Source organism: Papio anubis, chromosome 2, assembly GCF_008728515.1.
Source record: "Papio anubis isolate 15944 chromosome 2, Panubis1.0, whole genome shotgun sequence".
Lineage (NCBI taxonomy): Eukaryota > Metazoa > Chordata > Mammalia > Primates > Cercopithecidae > Papio > Papio anubis.
Genome location: NC_044977.1, coordinates 170,434,680 through 170,452,679, shown reverse-complemented (window position 1 = coordinate 170,452,679; position 18,000 = coordinate 170,434,680). Strand labels below are relative to the sequence as shown.

The 18,000-nt window shown below is 35.9% G+C and overlaps 1 protein-coding gene across 12 annotated transcripts in view; it reads left to right on the top strand.

Annotated features, from left to right (window-relative positions):
* THRB (thyroid hormone receptor beta) overlaps nt 1-18,000 on the top strand; it is a 365,609-nt gene that overhangs the window by 142,576 nt on the left and 205,033 nt on the right. For all 12 annotated transcript variants that reach the window (XM_017955962.2, XM_017955956.3, XM_017955963.2 and 9 more), the window contains exon 2: nt 16,272-16,343. The gene's annotated coding sequence lies outside the window, so the exon portion shown is untranslated. The remainder of the gene's footprint in view (nt 1-16,271; nt 16,344-18,000) is intronic.

Sequence of the window (18,000 nt, the reverse complement as noted above, 5' to 3'; positions counted from 1 at the left end):
TTAATTGAAATCAGGGCACAAGACTACCATATTGTGAATGATGTACTTAGTAAGGTCCATCCTCCTTACTAAGAATTTTTTTTTTAATTTTAGCAATGCTTAGCAAGGGATTGAGATGACTTGCCCACATCTTAGTATTTAAAATTTGCTATGCATACCTGCTTTATTAAATGTTGCATTATTTAGATTAAGAGAAAAAACTAACCTATTTTTTAAAATTAAGGGGCTTATTAATACAAAGTTTTATAGGAGTTTTATTTGTTTGCTTTGTTTTGTTTTTTATCATATGGAATCGCCTAATATATAAAGTCAGAGAAGTAAGTGATAAAACAGATTAACCTGCCTTTTTCCTTCCTGCACCTGGCAGTACAACACTGAGCCTTTGGTGGTATCCACACTGACCTGTACAGTTCAGGAAAGTGACAAAGTAACTAGAAACCGCGTGAAAAATGAAGATACTTTATTTGACATGTATGCTGGTGTGCTTGCTAATTCACAGTGAATTTTCTGTGGTCCTAGCTTGAATAGACAGCCTCATTTCTTTGTGCAGCCTTCATTTCCTTGTCAAATGTCTGCAGAGATTTGTCTGTTGCTCAGTTTTGCTTATAGCCAGCTGGATGACATGAGTTGCTGTGGAACTGTGGAACTCTGCACCAAGGAATTCATGGCTGTGTGACATTTACACTGACTGTGTGTAGGCTAGGCTATCTAAACCTTTAGTGTTACTTATGGACTACAGTTTTAAATTATTCTACACATCCCACATGAAAAAAATATACAAGACAAAGAGTGTTTCTGACAAGAGGTTTTTTTTTTTTAAGTTGGTTTTTCTTCATGCAAATATACTTGGGGGTAAGAATCCATGTTTCACTTTTACTTTGCATGTGATTCACTCTTGCATTTCAGTCAGCCTGCTCTCCTTGTTGAGTTGCAATTTAACCCCTGAAGATGTCGTTAAAGAGAAAATGGACAAAATGTTATCCAGATATTTGTCAATGAATGAAAAAAACTAGAGTTTATAAAGAAATACATTATTACATTTTTAAAATAGCTTTGTTTATTGAGCTATCAAAGCAATCTCTGCCTATAGTGGGAATTTGAAAAATAAAGAAAAGCATAAAGAAGAAATTGAATATTCATTCTGAATTTCACTAACCAGTGTTTATAGCTCCTCTTAATATTTTGGAGTGTTTCTTCCAAGTCTTTTTCTATGCATATGTAGTATATGTGTATGCTTAAAATATGGTTGAAATTCATATTTTGTGTATATAGTTTTTCATCCTGGTGTTTACATTTAATATTTTGTTGTGATGAATTCTTGTGAGTTTGCAAGTTTGAGTTTGAATGGCTGCACAAAGACCTTTTAAAACCAACCACCCTGGTTTAAAATTTGCAGGCTGCTTCTGATTTCATACTGCTAAAACAAATGTTCCTGTAGACATGTGTGAAGGCAAATATTAGACTGCATTTTTGACTTCTGGTCCATTAAGCCCTGTTACATTCCTTGTCATTTTTGACCCTTTCTAGCTAAAGCAATGACCAGTCGCATTCACCTCTCTTCTCTAGCCCACAGCCCTATCCTCACAGGGACAGCGTTACTGAACTGGACCATGGGGCTTGGCCTAAAACATGTTTTCCTTTCTTTGGGTGTTGAAGATAAGCCAGAATGGCAACTTGCCCAAAAGTGATCCAAGAACTTTTTGTATGAAAGTTTTGTTTAATAGTACCAACAGAAATGTTTTCAAATAAAAGTTTTATTAAGGTTAAATTTGTTCCTGTGTTAGAAAGATAAGGTTTATTCTCACATGCCTGAACTAGTTCCTTCCAACATGTTTGCTAGCTCTTCTGTTGACACAAAATGTCAATGGCCTGAGAAAGATTTTACACCCTGAAAAGAGAGATAAAGGAAACTGAAGACCATGAGCTTCTTTATCACAGTGATGCACATAGATGCTCACACCATTCTTCATTGTCAGTTGCAGAACCCTTTGTTCCTCTTTCAAAAAGTGTCTTTGTGTTTCTCAGAATGAGCTGGCTCACTCTCTCCCATCTGTCGGAAATGCAAGAGAACTTCATGGAAAGCAAGAGTATATAGGGTTCCCTGTAAGGTTAGAGGTGAGTTCCAGGCACTTAGTCCCAGTCACCATCTGCTCTCATGTGTCCTAGTGCTGCAGACATTGTTACAGAGGTGGGACAAGAAGTGTCTGTCCTACAGGTGTTAAGCTTCTTGTTCCCAGCACCTTGGGTGCCTTGGGATGACCTTTTCTCTCCTGTCTCTGCTCCGACTGATTTACTATGTGACTTTGAGAGTGTTTTTTAAGGACTTGTTCTGGAAAAGAGTATGACAATTTCTAAGGATACATACACTATAAGAAGTTGACATAAATAAGAACAAAAGGTGAGAAGGCAAAGGAAAACAAGGCTAACAGCAAACTGGAGTTTAGGCCAAATTAACAAAATGCATACCACTGTTCATTCAATAACGTTTTATTGAATGCCTAATATGTACCATTGTCTAGAAGACAATGTTTTTCAAACTTCGTTGCAACACATTAATGGCCTTTGAAACCATCTTAGTGAGCACCCATCATTTTTAACGGATTAAGATATGAAGGTGAGAACAGAATATCAGAGGCCATTGCACAAAGTAAGGGTATTATATCTTTATGTAAGTTTCAGATTGATGGGCGTGTTTGTGCATTAGGTCATGATATAAAATTTCTGTCTGTGGCCATGGTAAAGAAAGTTTGAAAACTACTGATCTAAGGGTATACACAAATTTAGGGCTGGATTTTTTAGAAGCCAATGGGAAGAGAAGAAACTGATTTGTTGCATGATTTGGGGTGCTGATCTACAACTATACACAGGAAAAAATTCTGCTATTCTTCACCAAGAAAAAAAAAATGAATAACATACTAAGCAGCATATTTACAGAAAATCCTGAAAACTTAATGCTGTTTCTTTTAGCCTCATCTTTTATACCATTTCATATAGATACTACACACAGGGTGACAGCACCATGTTACAATAGATAAGATGTCTGAAATTTACCCTGATGTATGCTGTAGGTCCCGTCACTGTTCCCTGCCACATGTTTGTATTCTTATGAATGCTAAGTACAAAAAAAGTATTGATATTTCTTAAAGAAATTACCTTAAATAAACATTTTTATTAAAATGAAACGTACACACAGAGATGTACACAAATCATCAGCATACAACTTAATAAATTTTCACAAAACAAATCCACCTACACAATCACTATTTAGATCATGAAATACAATATTGACAAGAAGCAAAAATTCTCTTCACACCCACTTTCAGCCTCTCCCCAAAGGAGAGACTGAACTCCCTGGAGTTCTAAAACCAGAGGTCAATTTTGCTTTGTTTAGAACTGTATATAATGGCCTAATATAGAACATACTTTCTTGTGTCTGGCATATTTTGCTCAATATTGTGTTTGGAAGACTATCTATCATTTCTGACTTGAATTGGACTGTATTACAAGTTTTAATCTGTTCTACTATTGATGAACATTTGAATTGTTTTCAGCTTTTGATTATTATGCAAAGAACAGCTATGGACATTTTTGTACAGGTCTTTTGGTGACCATGTGTAAACATTTCTGTTAGGTTTGGGAGTGAAGTTGCTGATTAATAATACATGTGTATTCAGCTTTAGGGGATATTGTAGAACTGTCAAAATGATTATACTTCACCAACAGTGTATGAGAATTCCAGTTTCTTCACATCTTCTCTAATACTAGGTATTGGCAGTATTTTTAATTTTAGCCATTCTGGTGGGTGTGTATAGATATCTCATTGTGTTTTAAATTCACACTCTCCTGATAATGAGGTTGAGCACTTTTTATATGTTTATTTGCATTTGAGTATCTTCTTGTGTGAGAATATCCAAGTCTTTTGGCCGTTTTATATTGGGTTACCTTTTTCTTAATGATTTATAGGAGTTCAATATATGTCCTGAATATGATTTCTTTGTCAGTCGTATGTAATACAGTTATTGTTTCCCACTTTTCACTCTCATAATGGTGTCTTTTGGTGAACAGAAGTTCCTAATTTTAATATAATCTAATTTCTTACCTTTTCCTTTATTGTCTCCTTTTAACATTTATTGTTCATTTATTTCTTTTTTCCTCTATTGTTAATGCTATTTGTGTCCTGTTTAAGAAAACTTTGTTTACCCCCAAATCATGAATATGTTCCCATATGTTATCTTTCTGAGGATTTCATGTTTCACCTTTTACATTTTACCAGCAACCCACCTGGGATCGATTTTCCTGTATCATGTGAAGTAAGGTACAAAAATATTTTTTACAGTATGGGTATCCAGTTAACCTACCACCATTTATTCAGGACAATGCCCTTTCTCACTACAATGCAATGTCACTTTTAATGATTAATGATGGTATATGTGTTTCTGTTTCTGTACTCTCTTTGGAGGTCTTCTGATCTATTTGTCTATCCTGCATCAATAGCACACTGTTTCAATTAATGTAGATTTGTAATACTGTAGCTAGTAGTATTAAGTCCTCTAATATTCTTCTCTTTTAATTTTGCCTTGATTATTCTTGGCTCATTGCTATTTCACATACATCTTAGAATTAGTTTACTAATTTCCACCAGAAAAAAAAACAAAAACAAAAACCTAAGACTTGTGAGATTTTGATAGGGATTACTGTATATTGAATCTATATACTAATTTAGGGAGAATTGACATCTTTACAATATTGAGGCCCCCAATCTATGATCATATATTGATCTCTTTTGCTTTTTCTCAGTAAAGTTTTGTAGTTTCCCATTTAGAAGTCTTGGATATCTTTTAAAAATGCATTTTAAAGTATTTGATATGTTTATGCCAATATAAATGGTGTAAGTGACTGAATTTTATTTTCTAAATGTTTGTTGTTGGTATATAGAATTCCAATTGAGTTTTATATGTTGATCTTATATCCAGTGGTGTGGCTTTATTAACTTACTAGTTTTAATAATTTATCTGGAGGATGTTTTGGTTTTCCTCATACACAATTATGATTTCAAAGAATAACCACAGTTTTATCTCTTCTTTTTTCAGTCTTTTTTTTCCTAATTGCAAGACCTGCGATTTCTCGTATAATGTTTTACAGAGGTGGTTATAGAAAATATCCTTGAATTATTCTTAGTCTCAGGGGAAACTTTCAATATTCATCATTAGCATGTTTGCTATAGGGTTTTATCAAATTGAGAGCGTTTTCTTCCAATCCTAGTGTGTTGTAAATTGGAGAGTAAATCCTCCTTGTGAGGTCTTTAAGGATCATTTCCGTAAGGCCATAGAAAGGCATATGAGAGGCACAGGCATATGCATACGAGAGGCATATGCAATTAAATGATCTAATATGCTTGCAGGTCCTAGAAAGGAAAGCACAGCGCATCGTGCAGAAGGCCCCATGGGAGAAGGGCCAGGTGAGCGGGCTCACTAAGTAAGTGGGGAGCCAAGAGAATGAGGACCTACAGACTGGTGCCTCTTTAGGGGGTCAGGAAGGTGTATACAAGAAAAAGGCATGAGGGATTTCATTGATGTGTTTGAATGTCACTAGATGACATTCAGGGGAAGGAAAGAAGGGGGACTTGTGGCAGGGACCAGCCCTATTACACTAGTACAACCTGGACATCAGGGCAGGGTGTGTTCAGTCTATTGTAGGGCTGTTGAGGCATTAGGAAAATGTAAAGTTTTCAAAATTTACCAAACACCTAGTTTGCTGAGTGTTTTATCATGAATAGATCAATGTACCCATTTAAAGGACCAGATGCTTTTCGTTTTTCTATTAATAGAGTGCTTCACATTGATTGCTAATATTAAACCAACCTTGTATTTTTAAAAGTAAACCCTCTTGCATTAATGTGTTATCCTTTTAACATTATCTCAGGATTTGGTCTGCTAATACTTTGTTTAATTATTCTTCTAAATTCATAAAAAATGCTAGTTATAATTTTCTTTTCTTATAATACCCTTATACTGTTATGGGATCAAGACTATGCTGGCCTCATAAAATGAGTCTCATCAAATGAGTTGAGACACGATCCCACTTCTTCTATAACCTGGATGAGCTATGTAAAATTGGTGTGATTTTTCCTTTAAGTATTTGGTAGAACTCACTCTCCAGCAGTTTAGGCCTAGAGAGTACTGTGTGAGTAGATTTGTATATACAAATTCAGTTTCTTTAATGAGTATGGTAACATTCACATTTTTATTATTTTTTCCTGTTTGAGTAAGGTTTTTTTTAAGTAATTTGTCCATTTCATTGATATTTTCAAATATTGCCATAAAGTGTTCATATATCCCCTTATCTTTTTATTGTCTGTAGGATTTGTAGTGATTTCTTTTTTATTCAATACATGTAATTTTTCCTTTCTCTTCTTTTATCTTAATAAATCTGGCTATAGGTTTATGATTTTATTAGTATTTTCAAAGAATCAGTTTTTGACTTGATTGATTTTCTCTGTTACACCTCTGTTCTATGTATTACTAATTGTTATTTTCTCCTTTCCACTTTGGTTGACCCTAATACGGTATGATTTTTAGGGTTTCTTGAGATGGATACTTAAATCAGTGATTGTCTTCTTAGATCATTGGCTGTCTTTTTTTTTTTTTTAATACATGCATTTAAGTATAGAAATTTCCCTCCAGTCACACCTTTAGCTGCATCTCACACACTTGAGATGGCATGTTTTCTTCTATTTCAGTTAATAATATTGTCGAATTTCCACTCTGCTTAATCTTTGACCCATGGGTTAATTAGAAGGGTATTGCTTAATTTCCAAATATTTGTGTAATTTTTAGTTATTATTTTATTATTGATTTCTATTTAATTATGATGTGGTCAGAAAATATCTTCTGTTTGATTTTTGATCTTTGAAATTTATTCAGACTCGTTTATTATCAACACATCATAGATGTTGGTAAATGTTCAATGTGTATTCTGTAATTGTTGGCTGTAATGTTATAAATAGATCTATTAGGTCAAATGTATTCATCACCTTATCCTTATCTATGTTCTTACTCATTTTTAACAGCCTGTTCTACTAGTTACTGAGAGAGGTGTATTAAACCCTCACACATTAATTGTGGATTTTCTTATTTGTTTTCTAGTTCTAGCAATGTTGGCTTTATATATTTTGAGGCTTAGTAACTAGGTGCATTCAGATTTATCACTCATATCTTTCTATTGGATTTTTTTACTATTGTAAAATGTCTTTTTTATCTCTAGTAATATCCCTTGTCATTAAGTTTACAGTATCTGACATTAATATAATTTACATGTAATTTTTCAATCCTTTTTTTCTTTCAAATTGTGTGTCCTAATATAAAAAGTGTGTCTCAGTTAAGCAGCGTTTAACTGGGATTTAAAAAATAATTTAGAATATGTATATTATGTGAACTGTTTATCTGCATTTTATGCAATTACTGATATATTCAGGTTATAATCCATCATATTACTCTTTGACATTTTATTTGCCCCAGCTATTTAGTGTTCCTTTTCCTCTCCTTTGTTACCATATTTTGAATTAATGAACTATTTCACCTCTACTGGCTTGTTAGTGATTTATTCTTTTACTCTTCTTTTAGTGGTTACCCTAGGAATTACAAAGTGAATCATTAATTTATTAATGTATAATATAAATTGTGACTTTGATTACTTTCCAGAAAATGCAAAGGACTTAATTTTATTTACCACTCCTCCCTTTTGTATTATTGTCTCACATTTCGATTCTACATGTTTTAAATTCCACAAGATATAACAATTTTTATATTGTTTTAAATAGTTAATATTCATTTATATATTCATTTATATTTACCGCATTTATATTTACCGCATATTTACCATTTCTGGTGTTCATCCTTCCTTCCTGTGTGTCCAAGCTCCCATCTGGGATCTTTCTCCTTCTACTGGAAGTATACTCCTTTCAATATTCTTTCAGTTTTGGTCTGCTTTATTAACTTTATTTAATTTTAATTAAATAAAGCTAACTTTATTAGCTTTATTAAAGTCTCATTGACATAAAATAAATTGTATTTAAAATATACAATTTGATAAATTATGACATATGTATATGCTGTTAAAGCATCCCCACAATCAATACAGTGAACCAATCCAACAGCCCTCAAAAGTGTCCCAGTTTGACACTTTCAATGAGGCGCATAACTCTAGGGGCACTTAGAACCATCCCTTCTCTTCCTGGATTTTTGCACTGGATTCAGCATAGAACTAGACCAATATCTGCCAATTCCCAGGGCCAGCATAATAATAAAAACAACACTTATAGCATGCTTTCTTGGGTCAGGCACTCTTCCAAGCACTTTATACATTTTTAATATTGAACTTACTAATTTAACCCTGATCTGTATAAATTAAGCATTGTTATTGTCCTATTACAGAACTTGAGGCATAGAGTAGTTCGCTGCACTCTGCGTGCCTAAAGTGTCTATTTGTTTTTACTATTAATTATGTTGATTCAGTTCTAATTGTGTCCACTCAATCAAAAGAACCATTATAAAGCGTGTTCTTGTATATAACCTGGACTGACAACCTCAATCCCCAGATTCTGCTATTGCTCCTTCATGGATAGTAGTTTCCCTGCCATGCTTTGTTTGGCGATCCTCTAAGAGTGACTCTGAAGTGGTGAATGCCATCCTTGTTTAAAGGGGTAGGAGGGACAATAATCTAATTCTACCTAAGAGAGAAGACAGTAAACTGATGCTGTGTTTCCATTGCTGTTGGAAAAAGAACAGTAAATGACAGCAAAATTGAATAGCTTGATACTTGCACTGTATAAATTACCCAGCGGAAGAGATGTGTTGAGAGGGAAAGTGAGGATTTGATCTCTGCCTTTCAGTTTTCAGTCATTGTCAACCACAAACTACAAAAATTGGCTCAGCAAACCTTGGCTTCATCCAGGATACTAGGGAGCAAGCCAAGAGATTTTTTTTTCCCCTGCTAAGTTGCTCAGGATTGGTCTTTTGTGGATATGTTTACATTGGTGAATAAAGTCAGAGTACTTTAGTCATTTTGCTTCAGTAGTGTTTTTCAAACCGTGGTTGGGCTATATTAGTGAGTAATGAAATCAATTTAGCATGTTATTACTTTTAAAAAAATGAAATAGTACATAAAATAGAACAAAATAGGGTAGAGTTCAATGGAATAGAAGGTATCCAAGTGTATCACAGGAGTAAGAATATTATTTTGTGGAACTTTTGTTTCAGACATATATATATATATATATATAGATATATATCCCTACATATTTGTGTATGTATGTGTGACAGATTAAAACATTATTTTTTATTGTGGATCATGGTCAAATAATTACTGCTGGGAATTTAGTACATTAGAGGATTTTTTTCCAATTTTGTGAGTATATTTTTTCCAAATGTTGTTTGTTTCTGTTTGAACGGGTCATACTTCAGAATTTGATGTAGAGGGGAGCAGGCGAAGTCTTCATGCTGAAGTAGAGAGTAATAATTTTCTTGTTGATCAACTACAAGTAGAAAACAAACATGACGTATCCGAATCTATCTATATTGTGGTTCTGTGTTGAAATTACATGTCTTTTCAAATGTCAGATAGAAACATCCCAAGGAAATAAAATCACCCTAGTGACATTCGAATGCCAACCCAAAAGTCACCATCTTTTAAAACACAGGTGGCTTTTGGCAATACTATATACCTACTTGCCAATGATTGGAGTTCAGAATTTACCAAACAATGAAGTCACTCATAGTTGATTGTGATGACATGTGCTGGTTTTAAAACTTTACTATGATAATTGGATAATAGAGTAATTTTTCACGTAAACACAGTTTTCCCTCCTAGTTCAGCTTAGTTAAAATCTGTGTCAATTGCTTTGAATTAACATTAAATAGATTCATGAACTTGCATAAGACTTAGTTAGTAAGCCAACTGTATGTGATTAAATTTCCCACATGTGGGAAATATATATATCAGTATGTAATACATTCTGCCAAATATACCCATTCACTGGTACTAGATCTTTATGAAACGAAAGAACAGTCAATACAATAAATATTAATAAAAATGCTAGCGCTAGAAAATGTCTTACAGCAGCGATGACATTTAAGTTTCTTCTTAAACTGGTTGGCAATGCCTGTCTGGGTGCTATTTGAGAAGGATTTAGAGATTGTGGTTGGAGTCAGCAGTAAAGAAAGACTGCAATTGATTAGTTGTGTGGTGAACATGGGAGAAGGGCAGTGATGATATATATATATGCTTTATGTTTATCTTAGAACTTTCTAATTTAGTAAATCGTTATGGTATCTTGGAAACAGGAGTTGATTTCTCCATTTTATAGAAGGAAGAAAAAGAATAACAGATGGATGTTACCCATAGTTAAGCCTCTCAGTACTCTTGGGCTTGTTTCGTTTCTGTTCAGGTTCAGCTAGATTATGTGTTTAGTCCATGCCTCATAAATGTTTCCATTTCCTCCTTTTTATTTCCATTACCACTGTTATGTTTTTGATTCTCATTAAAGAAATTATGATAGAAGCTTTCTAGATGATTTCCTTGCTTTCTGGTGCTTAAACAGTTTTTATGGGGTCAGGAGTCATAGACTCCGCTGAAAACCATGCAACAGCTATGCACCATCTCTCAGGAAATTGAATGCTCGAACAAACTTCTACAAATTACTTAAGGAGGGTTGTAAATTCCCTGAGGTCTACACTTAAATTAATAACCCCTAGTCTAGTTTGTCGTTCTCTAATTGATCCTTCAAATTTCTATCAGGCTAATATTCCTAATGACAACTGGTATTATATTATCCTTTGCTCAGAACCACTAAATTTCCCATTGCCTTTAGAACAAAAGTCCAATCTACTTGGATTAGAACTGAATCTTTCAAGCTCTAGCACTCTTTCTGCCTTTCAGCCTCATCACCCATTCTCTACCTCTGTTTCCCTCTCCCAGACACACAACCTTCTTAGCCAAACCAGAATACTTGCTATTCCCTCGGTATTTCCTGCATTTCGCTCCTACGGTTGTGCAGCCTGAGCATCCTTTCCCTCACTTCCACCCAGTTGGGCCCTTTCTAACCGTCAAGCCCAGTGTCTTTTCTGATTCTGTTATTTTTAAGGATGTCACACAAAGCACTGAGCAACACCTTGTAGAGTACCTTGCACAGCATGACTGTGTATTCACCTGCTTGCCCACAGGTCCTCTCCATGCCCTGCCTCTGTATCACTGAGGGGCTGCCTCCTGAGGTATGTGCCTCCTCCGGGTTCAGCCATTGGAAGGCCTTGGAGGAAGATCGGAGGACTGAAGGAAGGGAGAAGTCAGGGTATTTCTTCTCCACTCTCTCTGCCTCAGACAACATCTCTGACAACAGTTGTGTCTTCTCTGTGGCTTCAGTTCCTACTGGAATCGCCAATTAAAGCTTTCAGTTTCTGTTGAATGACCCCAACCCAGGCCTCCAAAATCAACACCTCCATTCTTGTCTCTATAGCTTAGGGGTTTCCTGCTGGATGCCTCCTTCTCCCCTGTTCGACTTCACTTCTTTTCCTTCACTTACGTAATCAATCCCCTGCATTATAATCTTTCTGTTTAAATACTTCAGCCGGTTTATGTTTTCCTGGATAACCCTGATTCATACAGCTGGCATTTGATGGATATTTGCTGAATTTTATTACCTAATTTTAAATCATTTTTTATGTGGTTATCTCTCTCTCTCTCTCTTTTTTTTTTTGAGCGCAACAAGGATAAGCTCTCTATCAGTTATCTAGTGCATAATGACATTATTTGGAATTACCAGGGATAGTAACAAAATACCACAAAACATAGTTTGAAATGATTAGCATTCAGTAGCTCATGAGTCTGAGAAGTGACTGGCTGATTCTGCCCATCTTGGGTGAGCTCACTCATGCATTTGTGGTCAGCTGTATGTCAGCTAGATGACTCTGCTCATCTTTGCTGGGCTGTCTTATATGGATGGGACTTGGCTGGTCTAGGCTGACCTGGGGTGGCCTTGGTGGAGACAACTGACGTGAGTCAACTCCTCTATGTGTTTCTCATCCATAACAAACTTTCTAAGGCATATTCTCATGGCAATCACAGGAGAGCAAATTTGTTATGAGCTGGGCATGGTGGCTCATGCCTATAATCCCAGCACTTTGGGAGGCTGAGGCAGGCATATCGCTTGAGCTCAGGAGTTTGAGACCAGCCTCGGCAACATGCGTGTCAAAACCCCACCTCTACAAAAATATAAAAATTAGCTGAGTGTGGTGGTACACGCCTGTCATCCCACCTACTCAGGATGCTGAAGCAAGAGGATCGCTTGAGCCCAGGAGATGGAAGTGTCAGTGAGCCAAGATTGTACCACTGCACTCCAGCCTGGGTGACAAAGTGAGACCCTGTCTCAAAAAAAAAAATTGTTAACAGGGTAGATTTCATGTTAATTGTACCACAGAAAGAGAGGAAAGGAAAAGAAGGAGAGGAGGGGAGAGGAGAGGGGAGGAAAGGAAATAAGGAAGGGAGGGAGGAAAGGAGGGAAAAAAATAGGGAAAAAAAGGATATTGACAAAACTCCCAAAAGCAAAGCCAAAAGAACAAGAATTTGTTTCTCTAGAAGATATCATGTAATGGCTTATCAGTAAGAAAATGTCCACCAACGCAGCAGAAAACCTTGGGCAAACCATTGAAAGGAAGACAGGAAGGAAGGAAGGATAAAAAGAAGAAAGGAAACAGAGGGAGGAAAATTCACACAATAAGAAATACAAGTAATGTTTAAAGATATCAGAAGATTCACAACTTTACTTACCCAAGATATATGTGAACTCTAACTAGGATTCCATTTATCTGCTATCAAGCAGATAAATATAATGTTTAATAACATATTAGTAAAGACATGGAGAAACAGGACCTTCAGACATAGACATAAATTGAAACAACCTCTATAGAATCTAATTTGGAAATACAATCACAATGTAAAATGTGCATTCCCATTGAATGGCCAGTTCTATTAAGATCTGTTCTATATTTTAACTTGTATGTGTGAGAACTGGCACTTGTACGATGCTATGCTTTGTAGTCCTATTTGGAATAGCAAAAGAAAAGATTTCACTGGCCTTCAATAAGTGTGATATTATGGGATACTATTTAACTGTCAAAATAAAACTTTAAAAGAATGAATAAGCACTTTACAAAAAAATTAAAAGGCCACTAATACAATGCAATCAGTCTAGCCCTCAGGCCTCATATGATTTAGTGAGAAACCAGAGATAAGAGAGAGAGAGAGAGGAAGAAGGAGGAGGAGGAGGAGAAGGCATTAATTTTGCTCTAATATTAACCCCTTTAAAATTGAATTCATTTAAATTTAACCCTTTAAATGCTTTGCAATAAAATATGCATTATGTATTTGCTAGTTTGTTCTGTGCAATTTCATTCATACAAAGTTACTGTCAAAAAATAGGTCAAGAGCCATTTATAAATAACGTATTAGTAAACCAAGTTAAAGGGACTTTATTTATCCTTTAACCTTCAATTTGCACTAATTGGGAGCAGTCATGGGAAATAGTGCCAACCTCACCTCAGGTCAGATGGCTTAACAAAATGAACTGTTTCATACCCAGAAATAACTATATTCCAAATATAAATATGAATCAGTTACAAAACAGATTCCTTTGAAACTACAAAATGACCACACTGTTAATATATTTGTGCCGCTATTAAAAATGTGCAAGGAACACACGTTCTGAGCTAAAGCTGTCCCAGGGAGTGATTCTCATTTTTGCTTTGAATCTTGTGTAAACAAAACTGGGCAGTCTCCTTTGAGCCATGAACAAATTCACAGCCCCTGAGTTTTCTAAAGAGAAGAACTGAGAATGGGTATGTTTACGTTGGAAGGGTTTGGGGCTTGAACTTGCTGCTTTAAATTTCTTTCATCACAGAGAAATCACTTTCAATTTGTCTACTTGCAGAACTCTAATTTGGTTTGTTCTCAGTTTGAGGCATACCATGAAAAAGACGCCGCATGTTTGTATTATAGCAAAATTTGGAAGCCACCTCGGTGACAGTGTTTCATTTTCCTCTTCGCAGTTTTATCTTTAAAACCTGAATCTGTTCTCAATAATTTAGAACGAGGTCCATGACATCAGACTGCCTGGGTGCGATTCTTGGCTGGCCTTTTCTGCACTGTTTGACTTTGGGCAAAATCCTTAACTGTTCTCCTCTCCTTTCTTCATCTGGAAAATGGGGCTTTTTATAATACTTTCCTCATACGGTCATTGTGAGGATTACTTTATGTGAAATTAGACAAAATAATTAGAACAACCCAGTTCATATTGTGTGATGAATAAATGTTGTGTATACAAATGCTTATTAATTATATGAGAATTTTTGGGTTTTTTACAGAGTCAAGTTCAGATATATTGTTCAAAGCCTAAATCAAAATTACACTCTCAAAAAAAATATATTGAAGTCCAATTTTTGCATCCAAAATATATATATAAATACAATTTTGCATTTATATATTAATGTCGGGGCAATGGTGTATATGTACACATAATTGCCATAAAGTCGTAACAACTGCTACAAACACAAGCCTTCCTGGCTTTGTGAATGTGGTCTTTGAGAATCCTTTTTGAATAAGCTTCTTAATTGCCTTGGTCTTCAGCCGTGCACTATCAGAGTTCCTGACTGTCAGCCAAACGGTCAGGTGAAGTTAAAGGTTTGTGGACTTGAAGGTTTATGAAACGGGCAGTGCAGAGAAATTTTGAAGAAAATAAATACATGTAACTCCAAAGTCTTCCCTAATGTTGTTTTAAAAGGGAAGAAAATTAGTAATAAGCAAGTCCATTTTAATAAATATATTTTTCCTTTTAACATACTGAGTGTCCACTGCATGGAGTCGTAGGGTGGAAGAACCACTGCAGAGACAAGACAGGGCAGCTTCTTCAGAAACCCAGAGTCAAGAGCAGAGGAAATTTGCTTATGCTCACATACGTATGCACACCCACACATAACCAACAATCGCTTTAATGATATAAGAAGGGCTTTTATGTAGCCATAAACGTTGGATATTGGGTGAAAAGCCAACAACTGAATATATATTTACTCAGTTGTGTGGCAGTTAAAGGAAATGAGCTGGTATAGATTAGCATGGTTCAAGACCACATCCATCATATTGAGTCAAAAATGTAGAACAAAAGATACACAAACAGGGATTCATATCATATAGGTAAATTAAAAATACACAAGCATTGTTCATTGCCGTGGATATGCATTTATGTATGTGAATGTTAAAAAAGAAAAATAGTGGTCTTGAAAGATACAAACCAACTCACAATCTAGGCTTGGTGTGAGGTTATGAAGGAGATTATACCTATGCTCTAATTTTTCTAATTTACAAAAAGGCATTCTTCATGTTATTTTAAAATACACCCTTTTTTAAATTTAAAAAAATACAGCATACATGACAAAATGTTAGCAATGGTTTATATTTTGGGTAGTGGGAACCCAGACATATTTCCCTGCTAATTTCTGTTTTTCTAAAGTTTCTGTGTTATTCACAACAGCAACAACAAAAATTGTAGGACTGCAGTTAGTTAGAAAGCGGCTTCTCGCTTGCCATGCAGACAGCCACTCAGCGACATCCTCTGTGGCATAGCAGGTGTCGTGGTCTGTTTGGCTGCCTTTCTCATCTTGTTTGTACCTGGGAGAAGTGTTCACCATATGATTGCATTTAGCACAATCTAGACAGCTCCATGGCTTCATGCTCAGATGCATACCCTGATGGAGAACCCGTCGCTTCCCCACAGGTTTCATATGGCAGTGTCCCACCCCAGCGGCTCAGTTGCAGCTTTTATATGTTGAGACCTATTCCAGGAACTATCCACTGAGATAAAGCAGGATCTCTTTAACACAGAGTGACTAAACAGTTTGAGGTTCACATTTGCCTTTTATTCATCTTCCCAGACTGCCAGTGCAAAGCTCTTGAGTCTTGTCCCTAAAACTCCACAGAAATGTAGATCTCTGAGATTGACAAAAGTTGTCCCATGCCTGTAATGTGTTCTTACAGTCCCTTTCCCTGAAACCATCTCCCCTTTAGAATAAGATTTTATCTAAATCTATTTGCATTTATTCAAAATCAGAGACAGCTCTGAAACCAGACCCTGTTTAAATATAGAAATAAGAACAGTTGTAGATTAATCAAATGTTGGGAAACTTTAAAACAACAAATTATATTTATCTTCTGTGTTTCCTTTTTTCCAGATCTGCGATTTCCTTCTGGTTGGCTGTCCTGCGTGGGTGCCAAGTTCCACACATGATTTAATGAATAAGAAGGTCAGATGTCAGCATGACTATTTGCAAACTTGCGATCTTTGCTATTAACTGTCCCTTTTTAGCATTACTGGAATTATCTCCTAATGTGTAGTGTTGCTGCTGTTGTTATTTAATGTAGTTTTGAACTATGTAGGTATTCAGAAGAAATATAAAGCATTAAATGAACTAAAAACATAACAGAAAAGCAATGCTACTAATTCACTCAAGAAGAGTAATAGGGCAGTGAGAGAAAAGAGCCCATTTTCACTTGTTATGCCAGAAAATTATTGTGCTCAGCGAAGAGCCAACAATCCTTTCCCATGTGTCTTTTCCTTGAGTGCAAAAAAAAAAGCATGAGAATTACATAACCCATTGGTTCCAGCAAGTCAGATAAGGTACAATCACCTGAGCAGTAAAGATCCACTTGACTAGCAAGTCTTCTGAATTCGCCTTTCAGTCCTGAGTTATGTGGTCACATCAAGCAACCATTCAGATCACTGGGTTATAATTTAGGATCCAGTTTGTTTACATTATTATAACAACACAATTTCAGTTTATCTCTGCATATAAGGTTGTGTCGGAACTTTCCTTTCTGTGTTTATTATTTTTAGCAGTTTAAAAACTAACCATGGAAAAATGGCTTTCTGGTGATAAGGAGACATTCAGGCTTGGCCAAGGTCTGGCAGAGTCTATAGAAATGCTCACTGGCTGCGGGAGCCCGGCCTTTTGAATGCTGTCTTTGTGCCTCCTCTTGCCCATGGCCTCTGGCCTATTGTCTAGGCGCCTGGGTTGGGGTGGTGCTATCTGATTGTAACCAGTACTAGTATTACAGCGCTCAGTGCCCAGGCCCTCCCTTGGGCCCCCTGTCTGGCTGCCTCTGTCTCCCAGCCCTCCCTAGAGAGGACCAGCCATAGTTCTCATATCAGAAAACACTATTTGTAATTTATAGAATGTTCAAGAAAAAGAGATCACTAAGAATCTTCAAGACCTATGGTTCTCTAAGTATTTTTTCATCTTTACAAATAGCCTTCTCCTTTTCCCAGTTGAAATCTTTCAGTGGACCTCAATTTGTAAAGCATGGAAAAGGACAGCTGTTCTGTTTAAAGATGAGAAGGCTCCTGCAACCCCAGTCCTCAGCCTCTTCTTCATCCCACCTCAATCAAGGTGACCTCAAAGGTCTTCCATTCCCACCAGGAAACCGGGGGCACCTCCCAATACTTGCACATTTTTTTACAAGGCATTCTCCTCAGATTTACAGATTTACAGATAAGGAAACTAAGAAGAGATTTCTATAAATACTGAAAACCTGAGGCACTAGACACAAAAGAATGAACACTGTATTAATTCATTTTATGTAGTTCTAGAAAAGGAATAACTAATCTGTGGTGATAAGAATCAAAATAGTGATTACCTTGGGGAGAAGAGAGGATTGGCTGGCAAGGGGCCTGAGGGAATTTTCTGGAGTGATGGAAATGTTTATAGAACCATGGGCTACCTGGCATCTGTTAAAACTCACCTGTGCATTTTACTTTATATAAGTTGTACTTCCATTAAAAATAGAAACAAAAAGGAAAATAAAGAAAAAATAAATTAGGCATTTAGTGAATGAAAGTACTGTAGCCAAATATTTGAGTTTGATCAATTTCCTTAAAACTATGTGGGCTGTTTATTGGATCCG